General features: G+C 35.9%; 1 non-coding gene across 1 annotated transcript; it reads left to right on the plus strand.

The window, feature by feature from the left end:
* The first annotated feature begins 11,864 nt into the window (after positions 1–11,864).
* Positions 11,865–11,971, plus strand: LOC127134017 (small nucleolar RNA R71). The gene has a single exon (XR_007807800.1). It is a non-coding gene; the product is annotated as a small nucleolar RNA R71 (small nucleolar RNA).
* The last annotated feature ends 3,192 nt before the right edge of the window (positions 11,972–15,163 follow it).

Below are 15,163 nucleotides of genomic sequence, written 5' to 3' on the forward strand. Positions count from 1 at the left end.
CCATATATGATGTCTAGAGCCAATGTGAATCATCTCTTGATTAGTCTCCTTGCATTGAGGGTCTCAAACCCTAGATGTGAGCTTGATGAGGCACTGGTGGATGGGCACACTACCAACAGAAGAAGTAAACTATACATTGACATATTTTTGGTATTTTGGTTAGCAAATAATGAAAAACAAAGTATGATACAATAAAATATGCTTGGTGACCTCTCCCAATGCAACCCCAATGAATGAAGGGTAAGGAGGATGTCAAGGTGTGATCCCAAAGCTAATGCATATGATGAGATAGCATCAGATATCTTATGGTCAAAATTAGGGTCTTACAGCTGCCCCTATTTAACTTGTTAAGGATGTGAAGGTTAAAATCTTCGTATCAACTCAGCAGAATGGACTTAAATAAAAATATATAGAAACAAATTTTGGTCCTTAAGAGACCCCATGATTCATATAATATCAATGTTAAAATGATCTTTGTGGGTAATACATTGCAACAAAGGAAAAGAATCCGGAGAGACTTAAAATCCACGGGAGCATAATGCATTCCATAAGGAAAACTCACTGAGGAGACAAAGACTCTAGGGCTAAAAGCTATGTGTAGGCCAGGCTACGCCTTTAAAAACGGATGGAGGCACGAGGGGAATTTCCATGAAAAATAAATCAATGGAAGAACCCGATTGAGGATAAGGAAAACTCTGCAGGGGAAACGAGTAGATCAGATCAGAGCTGAAATACCTGAATCAAACTCAACTAGGGAAGAATGAACTTCAACACAGAAGTATTAGAAATATATTATCTATTACCGGTTACTGGGAAGGAAGATAGTATACTCTGACAGAGGGACATCCGTTACCGATTAGGATAAACATATCAAGGATGACTCTGAGGAAAATGAGGTGTATTCGTTACGGGTTACTGGGTAAGAATAGCCTGCAAGGAAAAAGATCAAATAGGATTTACAACTACCGGTTACTGGGTAGAAGACCAAAAGGAGAGAATATTTGTCACCAGTTAAAGTGAAGATATCAAGGATAACTCAAAGGAAGAATATTTGTCATTGGTTAGGATGAACATATCAAGGATAAACTGCCGGGGAGAAAATTTGAACTATATCTATCAGTTACTAGATAGAATACCAAAGAGAGAATATCTGTCACCAGTTAGGATGAACATATCAAGGATAAACTCGGGGGGAGAGTAGGATTTACAACTACTAGTTACTTGGCAAAAGACCGCAAAGAAGAGAAAATTTGTCACCAGTTAAGATGAACATATCAAGGATTAAATCTATGGGGAATGAAAGTAGGGATTACAACTACCCTTTTACTGGATAGGAAACTACAAAGGAAGAATATCCGTCACTGGTTAAGATGAACATATCAAGGATATATTGCCTGGGGAAACGTGAAAACGAATCCACTGGGGAAAACAAAGGAAGTAGGTTAGTTTTACCGGGTATTGGGCAAAAGTAAAGTACTCAAAAATTGAGAAGAATATTACCAGTTACTGGGTAATAGACCCTCAAGGGACCGAAAATATCTATCTAGGTAGTAACTAGAAAGAAACAGTCAAACAAAGACTCAACCCAATGAGGATATAACTCAAGGGGAGTGATTCCATCCAGATAATTAACTGGGGAGGAAACTGAAATAGTGATCATCCATGAGGAAAATAACTCAATGGGGAATGAAAAAGGTTAAACTCTTTTCTGCTTAAAGGGTTGACATTTTACAGTTGAAGGAGGATAGATACGCCAAACCTGCATGGGGAAATAATATCACTGTAGCAGGGGATCGGAATAAATGAGTCAAATGCAATAAAATGCATAATGAAATATCTGATGTTGTGTTTTATGTATGAATATGTATGTATATGATTATAATTATGCTGACAAAACAACACAAAGGATACAAATATCTCAGATTTGAAACATTGTTGCTACACTTGACTAATCTCAACATGGTGGAAACACCAACTGGAGAAAAATGCTTGGGATGAACATAAGTCATCTAGCTCTGAATAACTCAACCTTAGTTGGGGAGAGAGAAAAGGTCTGTTGAGGATCCAAATTGTCAACTCTGTGGGAAATTTTAGGCCAACACCATATTAAATAGGGGACTAAACCAAAATACTGCTTAGAATTCAAAACCGCAGAGGATGAGGGATCTTCGATATCTGAAGATGAATTCCATCTGGGAATACAAGAGATAAAACTCTGCATGGGGATCTAAGCAAAGTACTGAGGATGTTATGACCAAGATCGTTGCATCCCTCAAAAATCACCAAATTCTCTTAAGAAATTGTGAATAAACCAATTCCAAGGAAAAGATAACTGGATCTGATGAACTGCCAAAATCATGCAACATAAATATGCGAATGAAAACCAAATAAAGGTTTTGGACCTTCGAAGTCACAAACTGGAGGATATCAAAAAAAGGGGTACTGCAGATGTGGGATAGGGACTGATCATCAGCTCTACTAGGGATGTGAACCTACAACTCAGCTGGGGATACCTGACAAACTGTTGGGGGAAAAATACTAAACTAACTGCTTGGGGAAGACCAACAAGGCTTCATACTTCAAGACTTGCCTGTTCTTAGACCGTTGTTGATATTTCTTGTTGAAATCGATTATTCTTAAAGTAATTGTTTTTATTATTTTTTAAGAAAAAAAAATTTTATTGATTAATTTATTTCAAAATTATCATCATAAAAATTTAACTTTATTTAGCAGAAGTAATTAAGAGTAGAAACAATTGGATAAAAGCTCAACTTTATTTTATAGAATGGTAGTCTGTAAATGACAAGACTCCATAGATCTTTACAAAAGTTGAAAATGGTAATTTACATGGAAAATGGCTACGTTGAATACAATGATCACTACTCTTCCTACCAACTTCAATATCCATTGTTCTCTTGGCTTCGGTTGAAAACAATGAATCAGAATCAAATGACCTGCTCAAAAACTACCTCAAGGGTTAGGATCAACCGAATGCAGTTACTTGCCATAATCCCTAAATTTTGCCTAGATTGCCCCAAGGTTGGGTACTCAATCTACCGGGATAAATTTATGTTTTGTGTCTACAACTTTTGCCTGGATCTCCCTTTCGGGTTTTCAATCCACAAACGCTCATTTTTGCCTAAGTCGCCCTTTCAGGTTTTCAACTTAGCGAGTTATTCTTTTCTTTTTAGACGAAGTATTTCTTGACTGCATCGACATTCACAAGACGAGTGAATTCTTCACCATCCATATTTGTAAGAATCAAAGCACTGCCTGAAAAGTCTCTCTTAACGACATACATGCCTTCTTAATTAGGAGTCCATTTGCCCTTAGCATCAGGTTTGAAAGATAAAATTTTCTTGAGCACGAGGTTACTTTCTCTAAACACACGAGGCCTGACCTTCTTATCAAATGTCTTCTTCATTCTTTACTGATATAACTGACCATGGCACATGGAAGTCATTCTCTTCTCTTCAATCAAATTCATCTGATCATATCTGGTTTGGCACCACTCAGCTTCAGTCAACTTGGCTTCCATTAGAACACGTAGTGACGGGATCTCAACCTCTATTGGGAGCATAACTTCCATGCCATAAACAAGAGAGAGAGGGATTGCACCTGTTGAAGTGCGGATGGATGTACGGTACCCATGCAAGGCAAATGGGATCATCTCATGAAAATCGTTATATGTTACAACCATTTTCTGAATATTCCTCTTGATGTTTTTATTCGCAGCTTCAACAGCCACATTCACCTTAGGTCTGTAGGGAGAAGAATTATGATGTGCAATCTTGAAGTCTTTGCAAAGAGCTTCCACCATATTATTATTCAAGGTCGATCCATTATCAGTAATGATCTTACTTGGCACACCATAGCGGCATATAATTTGATTCTTGATAACCCTCACAACAACTTGCTTGGTTAGATTCGCATACGATGTCGCTTCGACCCACTTTGTGAAGTAATCAATAGCCACCAGAATGAAACGATGTTCGTTCGAAGCTTTGGGCTCAGTCATACCAATCATATCAATTCCCCACATGGAGAAGGGCCATGGAGAGGAAATGACACTCAATAGTGTCAGAGGAACATGGATCTTATCTGCATAAATTTGACACTTGTGGCATTTCTTCAAAAACTTGCAATAGTCAGATTCCATTTTCAGCCAATAGTAACCTGCTCTCAACATCTTCTTTGCCATAGCATGTCCATTGGAATGAGTACCAAAGGAACCTTCATGGACTTAAGTCATCAATAAGTTTCGTGTCTATCCATGCATCTGAGCAAAACCATATCAAAATTTCTCTTGGAAATCACATCACCATTCAGGTAGAAGTTTCCATCTAGTATCCTTAAAGTCTTCTTATCTTTCAAAGATGCCCCAGACGGGTAAATCTGACTTTGGAGGAAACACTTTATATCAAAATACCACGGCTTTTCATCTTTGAACTCTTCAAAAGAAAACACATGAATTGAGCTATCAAGACGCATCACAGTCAAGTTAGGAACCTCATTCCAAAAATTCACCATAATCATTGAAGCCAATGTTGCAAGAGCATCTGCCATCCGGTTTTCATCTTGAGGGATATGATGAAACTCAACCTTTGTAAATAAATTTGAAATCCTACTCGCATAATCTATATATGGTATCAAACTGGGTTGATTCGTCTCCTATTCACCTTTGATCTGATTCACAATCAAAGTTGAATCTCCATACACGTCTAGATATTTTATTCTGAGATCAATGGCCTCTTCAAGCCTCATACTGCAAGCTTCATACTCATCCATATTGTCATATAGAAAACCCAACTTCCCTTTGGACTTTGAATCAAGCAATAATCAATAAAGCAATTAGAAATATCAGACATCATGAAGATCAAGGCATCAAATAAAGATGGCCACATCCAAGCAAGCAAATCCCACAACTAACAGTCTTTATTGTCTTCTCATGTATCAGATGAAATACTTCTTGATTGACTTAGAATAAGACATTAGACACAAGATCAAAATAACAGTTGGCATCAAGACGATGTAGCAGATGAGTTAAAATAAATCCCAAGACTTGCATCAGATGAGGGCTCAATTCATAATAACTTGATCTCAAAATCTTGGCATTGGCCAAGTCCTTTTTGCACCAGGAAATGTTTCCTAATCCTAAGTCCAAAAGTTCATATCAAGATCAACAGTCCACCAAATATTTTTTAGGGTTTTGTTGTTTATTAAGTATTTTAAGGTCCTAAGACCATAAACAAAATCAAAATACATAAACATATATATATATATATATATATATATATATATATATATATATATATATATATATATATATATACAATCACAAGATATGGCTCAAATGAGCAAAGTGAAAATTACATAAATATAAACAAGTTTAATGAAACGTAAATGGAAATGAATGATAAATGACTAGAAATTAAATTGTATAAATTAAATGACTTGAAAGTAAAAGCAATATTAACAATAGTTAGTCAAGTGTTAGTCAAAGTTCATTGGAAGTTAATAGGGTTTTGCTTTTTTATTGATTAAGTCATTCTTTGGAGAACACTCAACCGTCTATTCACATGCATGGATCCTTGAACCAAGACATCTTCCATAGGAAGGAAAAAAGGCCAAGTTTCCACACAATACCATGAAAGATGGGAGACTTATAATCTCACTTACTAGAATGTTATGCCTTTGGGGTCAAAATTTAGCTTTATGTTAAGCAATCGTAATTGAACTTATGTAGAAGTCATAACTATCTGAGGTTGGGCAATAAAAATTTAGGTGTTAATGCATGTTAGAGATTTGGCATAATAAACTAAACTCCCAAGATAAACCACACCCTAAAAGAAAAGATCAAGAGAGATAGACTTATCTCATCCATACTTGTATTGGTTCATCTGACACAAGGTCATTGATGAACCCATTAGCCTTAGGATATTTGAGATTTCAATAGTGAATGAAAGGAATGGGAAATGATAGGGATGGAGATGAAGGGGGGAGGGGAGTGAGAGAAACACAAATTGGTCATGGGAGGAATTTTATCAAATTCAAATCATTCATTCATTTTGGGAGATGAAATGTACATTTTATAAATCCCCTAAATCCAATTATTTTAATCCAACAAAAGTCAAATCAACTTTGACCAAGGCCCAAACAAATAATCAAACATCACAAGACCATAAAAGTGACTCAACATAATTTTTACACAATTAATCAATTAAAAATCAAATTAAAAATGCATTAAAATTCAATTTAATTTGGCCAAAACCTAAAATCTCTTCAAAACACCAAGTAAATGGCTAAGAAATTTATCCTAGGTTAAACAAGGTCAAAGGACCTTAGACAAAAAAATTCATTATTTTTGAAAAGTCATAAGTATTTTTAAACAAAATAAAAATATGCACAAAAACATTTAATTCATGAAAAATATCAAAATTAATCCAAAAAATAATTTTAATTCAGAAAATGAAAGAGAAAAATATTTAAAGATTTTTGGTGAAAGTCCCATATTTTTTGGATTAAAAATGATATTATTATGAATTAAACAAAATAAAGCAATTAAATTAAAATTCAGAAAATAAAAGGAAATTGGAAAAAACGAGGGCCATCAAATCTCCCTCATTAATTGAGGTGGTAGATCTGATGGCCAAGCGTGTATCATCCACCATAGTACACAGTCAACTCACATGTACAAGTGGTAATTCAAACCAAAGGATGGGATTAGATCCTTGGACCAAGATCAGATGGATGAGATGAAGCCAACTCACCACTGGAGCCCTAGCTCCGTTCATCTTCTCCGATGATGACCACCAGACTGGTCCTACTTCAACTTCATGAAAATCGAAAAACAAGGACACTATTTTGAAGAGAAAATGCTCGTGAGCTCGAATCTGACCTCAATTTTCTCCAATTCCAAGTATATAAAAAGATACACGGATTTGAATTTTGAGGATCATGAACTGAGTTGCTTTGATTTGACCTCAAAGCAACTCAATCTTCTTGCCTACATTGGTAGGACTTCAGCCAACCAAAAATCACAAAGAATAGTGAAGAATTGAGAAAGAATCGAAGAGATGAAAATTCTGAAAAATGACCTTCAAGGGAGCTTCAACCTTGCTTGATCTTGATCCCAATTGTGTTTGGCTTTGTTTTAGAAGCTTGTAGGAAGTGACTAAGATCAGAAAATGGCTTGGACTCTTGGAGTTTCAATCTCAAAATAGAATGAGATTTGAAGCTCGATTTTCAAATGAAAACCTTTAAAATTATCCTTTAATGGGGAGGGTTTGGATTGCAGGTTCAAAGCTTGGGCACGGGGTCCTTAATTCTGAGCATGAAGGGTTGTATTTCTAGGCAATGTGATTCATTTCCACACACTTCCAAATTTTGCCAAATTTAGCAATTTTCATTGCATGCTTGCATGGGGTGTATAGGCCCATCAAGTGATGTGTTCAGGTCTAAAATTTCTTGAGAATCATGCTGAAATCATGTCATGTGGCCATGCGTTTGAGTTTGAAATGTGAAGGTGAAAATCATCCAATTGGTCCCTTGAAAAGAACCCATACGCAAGTCCTTCATTCTTTTTCCAAATAAGGTGATCTTAGACTTTTTGGAAATGTGAGATCAAGGGGAACAACTTTCATGTTGAACACTTTTCCATTTCAATCTTGGATCATGATGAATTTTGAAATGGAAAATTGAAAAATCAAACATGTTTAAATATTTTCTAAGTACCAAGTCAAATGTTCACTTCTTCCATCTTGAATAACTTTTGCTATAGGCTTCCAAAGGAAAAAGTTCCTTCATAAAGTTGTAGCTATTTCAAGCCTCTTAAATTTGGTCACAAACTTGACCTCATTTAGATTTTACATGAAGGAGTTATGCATTTTAGAAGTTGAGGAAAATCACTTGTTCAATGGTAATGGCCCAAAATGACCTATAATGTTTCCTCTTGGCACATGTATTTGAAAGTTAAATTTGAACTTCTCCCAAACATAAAAGTTGAGAAAGGCATATTTAATTTAATCATGGAACTTAAATGACTTTCATATCATAAAAATTGAGCAAGTTATGGTCCTTGGAAGTTGACCTCCTAACTAGGGTTCAGACAAAATGACCTATAATCTTTCACCATAAAAAATGACGTTCCAAGCAAAAATAGTTCTTGACTTCAACATGAAAGTTGTTTTGAATATTGTAAGGAGTAAATTTTATCTTGGAATAATTTTCATATGATAAAAATTGTAGGAGATAGGGTCTAGGAGACCCCGGTTTTGACGAGTTGACTTTCTCTGGTCAACCACCATGAACCAACTTGTAAACTTGTCATTCTTTTGATATTTGGGACTCATGGAGGATAATATATGTGTAAGATGATGTAGTATGAAGTATCCCTTGAAATATTTTGATCAAATGTTGAAGAAACTTGTTGTGGAAGTCACACAAGATACCCAAATGAATTAGGGTTTCCAAGGAAAACAAGCTTTAAACTCTTGATGAATTATTGATCAAAATGACATGTGAAGATCATAGGGATCCATATATTATGTCTAGTGCCAATATGAACCATCTCTTGATTAATCTCCTTGCATTGGGGGTCTCAAACCCTAGTTGCGAGCTTGATGAGGCATTAGTGGATGCACACACTACCTACAAAAGAAGTAAAACTATACATAGACATATTTTTGGCATTTTGGTTAATAAACAAAGAAAAATAAAGTATGATACAATCAAATGTGCTTGGTTCCCTCTCCCAATGCAAACCCAATGAATGAGAGATAAGGAGGATGCCAAGGTGTAATCCCAATGTCAATGCATATGATGAGATAACATGAGGGATCTTAGGGTCAAAATTGGGGTCTTAAATCAACCAAGTAGTATGATTCAACATATACTGGCGCAAATGCTTAGCAGCCCAAGCCAATGCGTAACATGTTTTTTCAAGCATAGAATATCGAGTCTCACAGTCGGTGAACTTCTTATTAAGGTAGTAAATTTCATACTCTTTCCTTCCAAATTCATCTTGCTGACCAAAAACACAGTCTATACTCTCATCAAGCATAGTCAAATATATGATCAACGGTCTTCCTTCAACAGGCGGAGAGAGAATCGGAGGCTCAAGCAGATACACTTTGATACTATCAAAAGCTTTTTGGCAATCTTCGGTCTAATCATAAGACTGATCTTTCCTAAGAAACTTGAAAATAGACGCACATGTGGCAATTATATGCGATATAAATCTTGAGATATAATTCAAGCGGAAGAGAAATCCTCTGACTTGCTTCTCAGTTTTTGGCGCAAACATCTCTTGTATTGCTTTGACCTTGGCAGGATCAACTTCAATGCCGTTCTCACTGATAATAAAGCCCAACAACTTACCAGAGCGAACACCAAAAGTACACTTATTGGGATTCAAGTGGAGTTTATATTTACTTAAACGCTAGAATGACTTCAACAAATGCTCAACATGTTCTTCTTCATCACTTGATTTGGCAATCATATCATCAACATAAACTTCAATCTCTTTATGCATCATATCATGAAAAAGAGTGGTCATAGCTCTCTGGCATGTTGCACCATCAACATAAACATCAATCTCTTTCTGCACTTCTTCTTTGATCTTTACTGTCATATCAGGATGACTCCTTCTTAACTTCTGCTTGACCGACGGGCATTTTGGCTTCAACGACAATCTATGCTCCACAATCTCAAAATTCATCCCAGGCATGTCTTGATAGGACCAAGCAAACACATCAGAATGATTTGATTCATTAGATACTTCTTCATCATCAATATCTTCCTCATCTTCAAACACAGGGAAATCAAAGTTTGGAGAGGGAGTAGGATCATTGTATTCAATGGGTTTGAGAACCAACCTGCATAATGATTTGATATTTTGATTTTAGAGAAGTGGAGTGCGACCAAATATTATGCAGATGGAAGATTATTATTTATTTATGTTTTTTGTGATTACCATTTTTAGAAAAGCAAAAAAGTAAAAATAAAACATCATAGATGTGGATGAATAAAATTGTATTTTATTGAAGATAATAAGAAAATGCCCAACAATGTTCACTTCTCCCTTAGACATAGGAGAAGGATTTTTCTTAAAAAATGAAAACAAAATACTTAGAGTGATGAATAACAGTAGGAACATCAACAACAACCTATTTGTTGCAAGTCTGGCCATGTCTCACAAAGTTGGTGCAAGCTTCATCTTTATTATCACTGTCTTCAATCACTGAAGCTGAGTGTTGATCATTCCCATGAATGAACCCTCCACTGCAGAAACTTGGTTGCATAACTTCAGCTCTGGTGTTGAACGACCTTGATTGAAATCCCAATCCATCCCTATTCTTGTTCTCATTAATCTCTATCATACGCCCCCATTGATCAACGTTGCCAGTATGAATAACCTCTTATGCATCTTTCAAATAAGACATGGGTGCCCCAGTTTCCTTCTCCCTAACAATAGACAAGGCTTGGAACAGCATTCCAGCCTCCTCCTCAACATCAACATATGTGAAAGATGGAAATTGGCTCACCAATAATGCCTTCTCTCCACCAACAATGACAAGCTTGATGTTCTTCACAAATTTCAGCTTTTGGTGTAGAGTAAACGTCACAGCTCCTGCTTCATGAATCCATGGCCTTCTCAACAAACAACTATAGGTTGGATGGATATCCATTACCTAGAAAGTAATCTGGAAATCACTCGGACCTATCTTAACTAGAAGGTACACTTCACCAATGACAGTTTTTCGAGAACCATCAAACGCTTTAACAATCATGCCATTGTATCTCATTAGGACGCCTTGATAGGAAAGTCTTGACATAGTTGATTTCGGAAGCACATTCAAAGACGAACCAGTGTCAACCAACACATTGGACATAGCGTCCTCCTTATAGTTCATTGAAATATGCAATGCCAAATTGTGATTTCGGCCTTCCTCAAGAAGCTCCTTATCACAAAAGCTCAGGTTATTGCAAGAAGTAATATTGGCAACGATGTGGTCAAACTGATCCACAGTCACATCATGCTCAACATGAGCTTTCTCTAGAACTTTCTGTAGTGCCTTCCTATGTGCCTCAGAATTCATCAATAATGATAGCACGAAGATCTTTGACGGAGCTTGGAGCAGCTACTCCATAATATTTAACTCATTTCTTTTGATTAGCTTCAAAACTTCACCATCATCGTTAGCCTTCAGTTTACTGGATTCACCAGACTTACACACTGATGTACTAACTGGATCCTCTACTGGAATCTCTTCCTTCTTACTTGCGGAAACATCTTCCACTTCTTTCGGAAATACCCGACCAAACACACGACCACTACGGGTTACCATTGCAATATCAACAATATTCACCACGGATCCTGTAGAAGAAATTCTGATGATTTCTCCATCCAAGATTATATGTGTTTGAATAGGAATTTACATGCGCATATTAACATGGTCTGCGGTATGCTCAACTAATAACCGACAGTCAGTAGTGACATGTCCAAGGAGTCGACATATTTCACAGTTGGGAGTAACGATAGCTACAGTAGTTGAAGGGGTGATGGTTAAGTTGTCAGTATTTTGAGTTAAAGCGTCTACTTTAGCCAATAAGAGCTCATCTTTGAAATGAACCCCATACAATCTTTGAAATGAACCTCATACATACCACCTTTATGTTGTTTATTTCCAATGGGAGCGCGTTCGCTTCCCCATTGATAGTAGTTATGGCCCATATTCTCTATGAGTTAGTAAGCCTCTTGGAAGGGCTTATCTATCAAAGATCATCCTTCTGCAACATTCACATTCATTATTGTATTATAGATAATACTATTATAGAATATGTTGATTATTAACCACTTTTCTAGGGCATGATGTGGGAATAGTCTCAACATGTCCTTATATCTTTCCTAAGCCTCAAAGAGGGATTTGACACCGGTCTGTCTAAAATAGATTATCTGGTTTCTTAACACCGTCATTTTGCTTGTCGGGAAATACCTTTTTAAGAACGCCTTTTTTTAGTTCATTCCATATCATTATCATATTCGAAGATAGGGACTGTAGCCAAGCTTTGGCTCTGTCCCTTAGGGAGAAAGGAAAAAGGTGTAATCTAATGGCTTCTGGATCAACGCCATTACTTTTCAACGTGTCAGCATATTGCATAAACACATAAAGGTGCAAATTTGGGTCCTTCGTTGGGCTACTGGAGAACTCATTTACCGCACGAGTTGTTAGCCTAGATCTCAAGGTTAAAAATACTCGAGTGTGGCTCATTTTGAGATGGGATGACAAAATCCTTTAGAGGACGGTTGTCGTTTTTAGCCAAGTCTAAACGAAGTTGCTGAAGTTGGTGCCTAGCACGTAGGTAGCACTCAACTTTGTTGATTGGTTCCACTAAGATCCCGGTACTATGTGTTCTTCACATACAACCGATACGAGGGGAAAATTAACCGAAATAAATGCCTTAGTCTAGACAGTGTAGCAAGAGAGAACTATATTGATATTATTGGTTCCTGACAATGGCGCCAAAACCTTGATGCAATCACAAGTGCACGAATTTATCGTGGTTACTATAAAAGATTATCGATCCCGCATAGACCAATTGACAACTACCGTTATCTACTACTACGATGTTTATCTAAGGCGATGCAAATAGGTTTTGTTCACCAAAGCGGAAAATAAGTTGATATTAAATTAATTATATTTACGAGATACCGGAATGCAGCTCTCGTCGACTGTTGATACTCACAATGTCGTTGATTATATTTATAATGAGAAAATATTTTCTTGTAGAAAAAATATTAAGTTGAAGGTATTGTCTGTTTTCACGTGACAGGTACTTGATTTTGGCTATGTAATCTAATTGTCAGTATTTCGCGTGTCCAACGTGTTATAGTACAAAATCCATTTTAGAAAATATCACTTTTATTTACTTAAAAGTTGATTTTAGTAGAAAAATACTTTAAAGGTATCGTCCTCTTTCGCGTGACCGGTACCAGATTTTAAGCGTATAAACACCCACTTTCGTGTCTCCGCTTATACTCTTAAAATTACCTTTTTAAAAACTGAAATTTTTTCCAAATTAATAAAAAAGTGCTTTCGCCTTGTTTAAAATTAATTCCTGAATTTTCCTACAGTCAAGTACAGGTTTCACTCTTTCAAGTTGAAACCAGTATCGTTATGTTTTTACTTTCGCAGCAAACATTAATTATCAAACCATAAATTTTCAGACCTAAATATAGTTCCCATTATAAACATTAAACTTACGTCTTAATAGAGTATCATCGGTACGACGGTCCTCACATTCTTGACTCAGCTGGTTTAAGCTAACATGGTAGAAATAATAAATAGACATGATTTGTTTAAAGTGTGCATATTCATAATGAATGTAACAAATATTAAATAAAGCATACAATATACAATAGCAGTAAATTAAGGAGTAATAGAAATGGAACCTGAATAATAAATGTTGAATATAATAATAATCTTCTCTAATGTAGACTTAAATCTAGTACAGAAAAGTTGGACATAAATTGCAGAAAAACCATGTCAGTAAGATTAAAGCAACATGTACACAATAACATACAAATTTTCTCCAAATTTAACTCTAATGTTGCAATAATTACTCAATGTGAGCAATTATCCCTTTTACAAAATATATTTTTTGGCTGGTACATAGCTTGGATCCTGAAATCTTAGTCCTAAAATGCTTATTTATAGTGCGAATTCGTGATGGAAGTTATTAAAACAAGTCTAAGGTGTTGGATCAAAAGGAGGAAGTGGAGAGACTAAGTCTCACGTTTAGGGTGAATTTTCTACACTGACGAGCCATGACGGGCGTCATGATCATGATGTTTCATCCATCATGCTGGTGACAATTTTTTTCTTCATGATGGGCCATCCGTCATCTAGCTCAGACATTCCTTCTTCTTTTCGTTGACTTTGGTTGACGGGTTAACCTCCCATATGGGTGATGATCGTCATGACAACATAAATCATTGAGCCTAAAAGTTGGTATTTCTTTCTATAGGGAAAAAACTCTTAATCTGAACCAGGAGCAAGGTAAATGTTCGGTTAGTTTTGCTATGCATTCAAATTCTAAAAAAAGAAGCATCCCATCTGAGGTTCAATCTCATCCTCTCTTCGCACACATCACACAGTGTTAAAGAAATAGTGAACATTCAAAAACTTACAGTGATAGTTTCTCTTGAGCCATAAAAAATGGAAATCATAACCCTTTCAACAAAAATCAAGTGAACAAATGTCATACATGTTGTTCCCAGAAATGAAAATAAAAAGAGAAATCAGAAAATAAAATTAAAAAAAAAAGTCCGCTAAGTCGAAAATCTGAAAGATGACTTATGCAAAAATTAGGGTATCCCGCTGGACTGACAACTCAAAAGGAACAATCCAGACAAAAACTAGGGATAAAAAGAAAATTAAGAAGAAGGATCACCAAAAATCCTTAAACAAAAGAAAGAACATGAGCAAACATGTATGATTACCAGAGAAAAATAGGTGATTGCAACACCAAAAAAAAATCCATTGGTCCCCACTCCATAACATCTTCATCTCCAAAATCTTTCTAGAGCTTGAATACATGGGTCAATTTAACTGAACGTAGAACTGGAGATCATCAAGAAGAAGGGGTAGGTTAAAATTAAAATTTTGAGCCTCATATCCTTTTGTTCAAAAACCATGAACCATGCCACATTACAACATGCAAAAGACTTAATTGAAGTAAGATTTCTTTTGAAAGCATACATAACAAGGTTGCATTAACCTGACTCCTAGATATTTATTAATCATTTGTGTTCGTATCAAGTTCTCACATCATCTTTCACACTTTGAATAAACCAGTGGTTCATTCAATGTACATCACATCATTTCAATAATGACGTTGATTTCAAAACTTGCATAACTATTGCATTAGAATTACCACTTTTGAATAAACAATTTTATCTATAATTCAACACTTACCATCAAGAAAGTTCCAACAATGAATAGTCAACAAGGAATTTGATCATTTTTAAAGTGCCCAAGCTAGATAAAACCATTTCAGGACCATATTGATGAGGGACAAGCAATCAGAAAACACTGTAGCCAAGGGAAAATTCCTCAAATGACCAGTCAACCTAGGGAAAATCGTCTCAAGATTCAATCAA

Source organism: Lathyrus oleraceus, chromosome 3 (assembly GCF_024323335.1).
Source record: "Lathyrus oleraceus cultivar Zhongwan6 chromosome 3, CAAS_Psat_ZW6_1.0, whole genome shotgun sequence".
In the NCBI taxonomy this organism is placed as follows: domain Eukaryota; kingdom Viridiplantae; phylum Streptophyta; class Magnoliopsida; order Fabales; family Fabaceae; genus Lathyrus; species Lathyrus oleraceus.